The sequence below is a fragment of the Culex pipiens genome, chromosome 1 (genome assembly GCF_016801865.2).
Source record: "Culex pipiens pallens isolate TS chromosome 1, TS_CPP_V2, whole genome shotgun sequence".
Classification (NCBI taxonomy): Eukaryota; Metazoa; Arthropoda; class Insecta; order Diptera; family Culicidae; genus Culex; species Culex pipiens.
The window spans coordinates 25,086,976-25,096,353 of record NC_068937.1 but is presented as its reverse complement, the minus strand read 5'-3'; the positions used below and the strand labels follow the sequence as shown (position 1 = coordinate 25,096,353).

The following is a 9,378-nucleotide window of genomic DNA, read 5'->3' as shown; positions in this document are numbered from 1 at the left end:
TTCCCATAATTCATGCCACGTGACCGTGCTGCCCGTCATAAATATTCTTCTCACTATTAGGGTGATGACGTATCTTGCGCAACCCCTCCGAAGTACAGCAAAATAATCGTTTGATGTTGGACGCACACGCGGCGGCCTGATTTCTTCATTATACGAGACCCTATATCAGATGCATTTTTATCCTAGGCTCTGAACTAGAAAGGGGAGGGGGTTTATCTGTAATTGAAGATCTAGCTGTTATTAATCGCTTTTTGTTAGGTTTTGTTGTTCTAATTAAAATATTGTGATGGTGGTGATGGTAATTGGGTGCCGTTAACAAACAGTCATTTAGACGGTTAGAGTCATTTGATAAGCTTGGAATTATGTGCGCCCGATGAGTATGCAACACCCTGTACACTAACCCCTTCGCAGTAAGGACACCCACCAGTAGGTTAATTTGACATTCCAGATACACGAACCTTTTTCATACCACGAATGATTTGGCAAATTACAGTCATTGCTTCGCCAATAACAACAAACAGTTTTATGCCCACAATAATTTCGCGCTTTTTACGATGATTGTGATCAAGCCAATTGACGGTTCCCCGCGAAGTCATTGATAATGCCAATCATTTGCTGACCTCCTCGCGGTGTTGCTCCTTAAGCTTAATGTAAATTCCACAGTCAAGTGGCAATGTTGTGCAGCAGCACATGTGACTGTGACTATTTTTTCTCTACTTCTTCTCCTATTGAGCACACAAGTTGCATCAATCAAAGTGATATGATGAATAAAAATGATACCTGATTAGATTCAGCATCCGTTGGGCACTTTTTTTTTAACCTTTGTTCTGCTGCGCAAGTGTGTAGTGGGGAAATTTATTATCATTGCTCAACAATGATTTGCACGAGATCGCTGTGTGGAATGTTCGCAGCATTGACATCGATAAAATAAATTGATTGGAATTCTTTGAATTTGATTGATCCAAATAGCAAAATAGTTTCCATTTCTTAAATAAATCTTCTTCAAATTGTTTTTGCGTTCTAACATCTATAGTTACATGAAATATCTAACCAAGTTTAGCTCAGCATCAAACCTCAACAAAGTTGCCAACCAATTACAGTGACATTCCTTATACCGTGCAAAGGTTCATTGGCTCTGGTTTTTCAAAGTGTCGCGCTAGGTTGTCACTGCTACTAGCTAACTAGAAATGCTCTCTTTTCTGCCATGTGTCGCTACAGCAGCAGCAGCAGCAGCCATTATCACAGTCATTATCATAGCTCTGACTTTGACGACAACCCGCTATGATCACCGCTCGAAACATTGGACTGGAAAAGGGAAAAAGATTCAATCGCTGAGCGCGCGCAACCGACGCAGGCTTTCTACTTCTAGTTGTAAAAGTGTTACAGAATAGGTCTACCTTTTTTAATTTGCAAAATTGGACCAGAAATACACGAAAGATTCTGCTACTGACATGGTTTGTGTCACTGCAACGTTAAACTAAGCAGTTGGTTGGTGTCCTTGCTAACTACGCTGAAGCATTGATTTCTCTTTTGATTTCAATGCTCTTAAAAGGATATTAGTGAAATTAATTTATAGCTTTTCTACTTTCTGCGGTTTTAATACCTGACTTATTCATACCTCCCTGTAGTCATACCGGCTTAACTTCTCGGCATTGACTCAACTGGTGTTTTTCGATGATTTTGCTTCCCTCAAATCAACCCATCCACCCACCCACACACAAGCTCATCCAATCACTGCCGTTTGTTTATCACCCACAAACATCAGCAGCAGTAGCAGTATTCACACACATGCGCGCGTTCTCTTTTTTCCCCAAAAAAACAAAACTCATCAAAAACATTAAAAACTTTTGCTGGAGCCTTCACACTCACCACAGGCTTGAATGTTTTTGGGTCTCCTCTCTCGCTCATAATTGTGTGTTGTGGGTTTTGGACTCTCTTTCAACAACTTGCGCGGCTAAGGAACACGTTTTTTGAAATTAAGCTTTCTAGTACGGACTTCAGTTGTGGAGAGTACTCTTGCTACTTCACAGATTTATAAACTTCTTCTGAAAAACTTTCAATATATACTATTATAATCAAGTACTGTTGTGTGAAGTTTTTATAAGCCTTAAGTTACTTATAATTAAATAATTTATTTTTGAAAATAGTAATGGTAACTTGTTAATATTTTTTTGTATTTTGCACCGAGGCTTCGATTTTTTAAATGAGCACTGCGCATCCGGGAGCTTATGTTCATATGCAGTTGGGAGCCAACTTTTGTTAATCTCATACGCCTGAACACTAAACAGACTTCTTCCAAAGAACACATTTTCCAACAATAACTAGAAAAAATCATACACAACTGGTTTCGAAACAGTTTAGAAACATGTCTTGGTTGTGCCAGAACTAGAATTTCCCCTCATTTTGCAACTCCGAGATTAGTTGAAAATTGTGAAAGTCTTCATTAAACGATTTGCCATCCGCTTTCTTCCCGTTCCACGTATATCGTAGCAGTATTCCCAGAGGAAAAAAAATTGTGTACTGACAGCTTTACTATTAGTGATACAATTGTGATTGGGAAGTGCTCTTGAGTTACTTGAAGTTGACGTCCGCATTTGAAAAGGGCACACTTGACTTTGAATTTGCATGAATTATAATAATATTGTAAACACTTTCATTGTTTCAATAGTTAAACTAAACTGCCTCTGCTTAAAATTTAAATGAAAATGCAAAAAATCTCGTTTTGGTTTTTTTGAACGTTCAATTTAATTCTATCAAGGTGAAACTGGAGCCTTTTCTGAAAAAAACTTATATGCGACTTGAACGACGTGAATCAAATTTGAAACTCGACAGGTTGTTTGCGTTATTATTTATTTATTTTCTGAAAACAAAGAAATTTATAAGTTACGGCGTTTTCCTTTGAACTGCAATTGAAAACTCGAGTTGTGGAATCAATATGGCGGACTTTCCCGTGTTTAATGTAAGCTAGAACAAGACTTTTTCGTTAAATTTAAACATTTAAACATTTACAATCAAGGGTTCTGATTTTCGGTTCAAAGATCAAAAATCACTCACTCATCGCCGTACGAATCATTGCAATGATTGACAATGACAATGCATTGTCGACTAGAAATCGTAATCAGTCGCAAACGAACACGACAATCAAGCTGTCAGCGACTTGCTCAATCGTTCCTCCCAGCGACACAAATACTTCGTGAATTTCTTTGCCTACTCCGTCCGTCGACCCGAGTCACTGAGACGTCACGCACGAAGCAAAATGATCATCGTTCGGTCAAAACGTTCATCGTTTGTGCAAAACGAGAGAGAATTGAGAGAAAAATGTCCATTTCCGGTCTCTTTTCGCTCAATTCTCTCCCGTTAGCGTCGAATTCCTTCATTTTCTTGACATTCGCGTCCCACTTCCTGCTCCTGTTTGTGACTTTTTACACGCATTGGAGTTCATCGCTCATGAAAGTGAGTTCATTGTAAGTGCTCGTTTGAAAACTTACCAATGAAATCGAGAATACTACCCGAATGGAGTGAGAGTGAGAGCAAAGAGAGAGTATTCAGGAGCGAACGGTGCGGAAGTGACCAACGGTAGGAAACGGTCAGAGCAGTTTTTATTCGCGTTAGATTTGTGGTCGTGAGTGAATGAGTCTTTTTGGAGCAATCAGGACCCTTGTTTATAATTTGGTTGTTATTGCGAAATAAATCCAAGTTTCTTCTTTGCTTCAACGGACAGGACGTTGAAGCGTTAGGTGGGTACCGCGGTGAAAACATCAGCAAGTTGAGCAGAAATTCAGCGGCGTTCTAAAAAGACGATTTTGTATATTAAGAATAATTTATATATATTTATCCATTAAAAAAAACAGGACATTCAAAATACCTATATTACTAATGATCTTCAAAGCAAAGTTTCCAAAAGATTTCAGTTTGTATTTGATTGCGCCTGAATGCACACAAAAAGCAAACAAAAAAAAAACTTCATTAAAGTTCGTTTCCAAATCAAGCAAAACATTGTGATAGGGCCGAATCCGAAGTGTATGTTTACAATAGGTTGATGTTTACTGGACTACAGGAGCAGGATAGACTCTTTGTTTACACTTCGGCTATGGCCCTATTACAATGTTTTGCTAGAAATATATCCACTAGAGGTCGAACGTTTTTTTGTGATTTTATAGCTTCAGTGAGGAAGGCAATAAGAATTTTAAATTAAAACTTTTAGATGTTTTGGAAATCTCGGCATTCTGACCATGACCGACCTGGCTCGAGGGACTAATTTTTTGAAAATTTAATACTTAAAATTTCATAAAGTTTTTCATGTGTTTGGATATATTTTGACAAACAATTGTTTCCCAAAGCCCATCTTATTGTTATTGCACATTTTTGGTTTATTGTTAAAAGGCGCACAGAAAAAAATAATGTAAATTTGGAAGCTGTAATTTTGGAAGGTTGAATATTACATCTTTTATGATGTAATTTTACCTCAATTTAGACTGAAAAAGTGACATTACACCAGAAAAGTGGTGAAATTACACATTTCCAGAGGTAAAATTACACCTCTTTTCTGACATAAAAGATGTACCCCTTCCCAGATGTAATATTACCATGATTTTTTTTCTGTGCAGACCAAAAACTGTTTCCTATCACATTTTTAATTTGGTAAACGGTAAAATCAAGAATTTATCGATGGTTCAACTTAATAAGAGACTTTTTTGTCAATGTAATTTTCAATTATCAACAATAAATTTTTAAGTACAGTACAGACTCGATTATCTGAAGTTTCGATTATCCGATGTTTCGATTATCCGAAGGTTTGCATGGGACTTTGGATAATCGTTTTCGTTTTTTTAATTTTTCTTGTTTTTAACATCAAATTCGAGTTTTTCTACCTTATTTTAGTCAAATTTGAATAGTTGATTGTCTGTTTAATAATAAAATTTATTTTTTCAATATTTCGTCACCGCCATATTGGATTAAAAAATGTAAATCACTTTAGCGTAGTATAGGGGTAATTCTTAAACTCAAAAATTAAGATCTCCTCGCCATAGTGTCCAGATGCATACAATGACCGAGCTCGAGCTGTCAGAGTCCCTGCGAACTATGTTGACTGAAACATCGGGTGGTCAGTCAAAAAACAGCTCAAAGTCGCATGACAAAAAAAACTTGTGCTGAAAGAGATAGCAAATCTGATGCAAACAAACCCGCAGTTATTATGAAAACATACTTGAAACGTGTTGGTAAATTTCTGAAAGCTTTATATTTGAGCTTTTGAATATGCTTTGAAATGCTCTCGGAGAAAATCTAAAACTCATTTCAAGACGTACATCTGAAAATGTCGATTTAATAGCGGAAAACGGCAAAAGTGATGAGAATTGGTTGAACGGCTTAGAGTGATTAAAATGGGTATATTTCCCCTAAGTAAAATCAAACTCCAACTTTTTGCAGACGAGCGAATCAAAACAAATTATCCCCTACATCTACATTAACAAAAGGGTGTTATAAACGTATGTTTGGTATACCTATAGGATAAGTACTCGGTCCTAATTCCGTTCAATTTGCAAGTTTTCCCTAATAAAACTAATTGTTTTGCAAAAGTTTTGATAGAAACATGCTTTCTCACTATTTTTGCCTTATATAGACGAATCCAGTTTGAAATGGCCGCTAGGTGGCCAGTGGTGTTACCCAGTCACGAAATATTCTAGCAGAGCTGGTTCTGCCAGAATCCTGCTAGAACGGTAGAACATTTCTGCTAGAATGCTGTAAGAATATCCATCGCTGTAAGAACTCTGCTAGAATCCTCCTAGAACGTCGTGACTGGGTAGAAATGACAGCTTCCATGTATTCACGGGATTGAAACTCGTCTGAAAAACCTGTATCATATTCTCAATCAAAACGGTGGCGCCGCGTGGTGGTAGCTGTCCTGTTTATTACACTGTGAAATTATCCATGGCTAATCCAAGGAACCAAAAGGTGACAACAGAAATGTCCGCCCAAAAGGGGTGCTGCAAAAAAACTTTTTATTTAAAAAAATTTTAAAAAAACCCTATCAAATCAGCATCGAATTATAAGTTTGATAGTCGAACTACACTTAAAAGTTGGTTTTGTTATTTGTTTTTGTAAAACCGCATATTTTTTAACAAAAGTGCCAACAATATTCGTAACTACCTTTTGCCTCTTGGTGGTGCTTTGTGTTAGATGTGTGGTCGATATTTGCGGAGGTGCACGCAGAACACAGAACACAGAACAGTGAGAACTAGCGAAAATGCCTCTCTTTCTTCTGATACAAGTCGCTATACTGAAATTGCTTGAAGATTCATACCCGTGATGTATTTGAATATGGGAGCTCAGGAAAACTAAATTTTTAAGCAATAAAATGATTATTTATGATAAAAGTATTAATTGATTAGATGTACAAAATGTGTCTAGAATGTTATTACAATGAAAACTGTTCAAAAAATTTGCAATCGAGATAGAAACCATTCGGTTTAGCAGGAATTTTAGCAGGAAGTATGAAAATCGAGACATTTAGTATGGGATCTCTCACCATCAAAAAGCAGCGTTGAGCTTTCGTTGGATTTGTCTATAGGTCGAAGAAGCTGTTTAGAAGCTGTAATCGAACGTAAAGGGAATTAAAAATGATGCTTATTATTTCAAATTGTTTTTCTCAAAACAAATGGTTTGTACATTTTTGTTTTAAATGTCCCTAATTTTTTAATTAGCCTTCTTTAAATGGTTATTTTCAATTTGAGAAACTGCTGAACAAAGTCTAACTCAATTCAGCATTTTAAGATCTAGCCCCCATAGAAACGCAACTCGTAAGGCACGTCGACGGTGTACAAGAAACAAGAAATTGTGCTGAAACGCTCTTCTGTCGTGTTTCTTTCGAGCGTTCGCCTTGGTGGTCGTCCAGCAGTTCGGTGTGTAGAGGTATTTTTCTTTTGCTACAAACGATCCATTGGAGGAACACCAGAAAACGAGTTTCGCACTGCCGGCCAACGTTTCTTCGTCAAGCTCACGCGCAAGTTCTCTCTCCTCTCTCTCTCTCTCTCGTCAAAGTTTGATGCTCAGTTTCCTTCGTATGTTGTTGGTTGGTTGGTTGGTTGCCTGCGCTGACTCCACCGTTTCTGTTGCTCATCATTTCTCGCTGGTGCCTTTGCGAGTCACGTTGCAGGTCGCGGGGTCCGTGGTTGAGGTTCGGTTTCTTTGCGCGAGTTGGTTCCGTGTGCGGGAGAGAGTTCGTCGCGCCGTATTCGTTCAAGTTGTTTCCTAGCAAAAAGGGATCCGCTGCACCTGAAGGTATCGTGTCGTCGTCGAGCCGACCGGCCGGGAAGCTTTTTCCAGTTGGAACTTGATTCTCCAGCATCTACTGTTTAGTTTGTGTTGGTGAGCGATCAAGGTGGTGATCAAGTGAAGAAATCTCTGCGCGTTGATGAAGAGGCTGCTGCACGGAAACTTGAGCTGAGATGAGGTGAAGAAGAAGAAGAAGAAGCAGCGTCTCTGTGGGGTGGTCATTACGTGGTAACCTCGGCGTGTAACACCCGCTAGAGGAATCTACGTCGAGTTGAGTTGGTTGATGAAGATGCACTTGGTGAAAGAGAAGAAGTGAATCCAAAGAGACAACACAACACAACAAAAGTAGCGTTTAATTGCTCACCGAGAAAAAGTTGAATTTTGAAAGTTTTTTTTTCTCGAAGACCTGTGTGTGTTATTCAAGCAAAATTTGGGTGTAATTTTGGTGGCTGAAAATTGGCGGAGAAAACAGCAGCAGCAGTGAATGAGCGAATGATGATCCAATGTGATTTGAAATTGCGAGTGTAGGTGGAGAAAAATTGTCGATGCCGCCGTCGAGATATCCAATGTGTGTTTGCGGTGATAACTGCTGAATGTTGAATGTTATTTTGGATGGTGGACGTGTGATTTTTGAAGGAAGATTGGAGCTATACTAAGTTTGGAAAGCTGATTTGGGAAGTTGGTTTCGAGAGCGAATGGTTTTGGACATCATCAACTGTAATTGTAGGCATCGGAATTAGACAGCATCCAGATTGGCAGCAGCAGATTTACAGATATTTTTTACTACGTAAGTCGAAGTTTCCGTTTCTCTTTATTATAAACTAGGAAAGATGATAAATTTTCTTGTAGTTTTCAGCAAAACACTATGTGTTCATAGCATAAACACAATCAACTCATCAGTTAAATTTTGCGTAGATCATTTTGTCAAATGCAAATCTGTTGGGTTAAAAAAGACAGAATAAACTCAGAAATTTAACTGAAAATAGTTCAAAGCTAAGTAAAAAAAAAAAAAAAATATCCGTACACCTTAACAAACTACACAGCTAAAAATATGTATGGAACTACTATTTTGCAATTTCGTCGTGAAACTACTTACTTTTCCGGTCATTCTTGAACGACGAAATAGCCTACTTTTCTGTACCAAAAATAACAGAATCGAATAGCAACACTTTTCAAAATAAATGCTGAAAAGTTCTACTTTTCAGCACTCAAATGGGTGCTGAAAAGTTGAACTTTTCAGCACTTGTTTTGAAAAGTAACACTTTTCAACATTTTTTTGATTTAAACGATTTTTTGACAAAATACATGAAAGTTTGACATAAAATTTCACTCAGTGTGTGTTTTTTGGAATTGCAAAAAATGTTGTATGGAACTCGTTGTAAAACATGATTTTTTCAGCACTCTTCGTATTTATCCAACTCGGTGAACCTCGTTAGATAAATGTACGACTCGTGCTGAAAAAACCCTTTTTTTGCAACTTGTTGCATAAACTACTATTTTAAAGCTTTCAAGAAAATGTCTGGACTTTTTAATATTAGGTGCTATTATCAAATGTAAACATTGATTGTATCCCTTTCACACCTTATGGCAATGTCCTACGGAGTAAGCATCCCGCTTACCCACTCAATGTTTACATTTGTATATAGGACCTAATCAAAAAAAGTCTACATATATTAAGTTTGTACTTTGTAAGAATCTTCTACAAATTGGAAGAGATGTTGAATTCTGATAACTTTCTTTAGTAATTTATTTGAAGAAAATACAAATTTGCTTATTCAAGGAAGTTGTTGTCTTCTTATTCCAAATTTGTCAAACTTACGGACCCAATCCTGCAAGAATCTGATTGTAAAAATAGCCAAACTTTGTTGTAAATAATTTTGAAGATCATTTTGGGGATGAATAAAATTCATAACGATAGTTCCCGTAGTTTTGAAGATGCTAAAATGTCTGTAACAGAAATCTGGGTGCAAAAGCTATGGTTGATGTGTACCGTTAACTTGAGAATTTCAAACGACTTTTTTCTTCTATCAACTTGTTGTTTGTTGTCAACAAAAACTTTTAAAATACATTGCAAAATTGCGATTTACTACACCTCAATTAAGACTC

The 9,378-nt window shown here is 37.3% G+C and overlaps 1 protein-coding gene across 1 annotated transcript in view; it reads left to right on the top strand.

Annotated features, from left to right (window-relative positions):
* Positions 1–7,918: 7,918 nt before the first annotated feature.
* LOC120414518 (uncharacterized) overlaps positions 7,919–9,378 on the top strand; it is a 233,335-nt gene continuing 231,875 nt past the window's right edge. The window contains exon 1 of the mRNA XM_052706362.1: positions 7,919–8,059. The gene's annotated coding sequence lies outside the window, so the exon portion shown is untranslated. The remainder of the gene's footprint in view (positions 8,060–9,378) is intronic.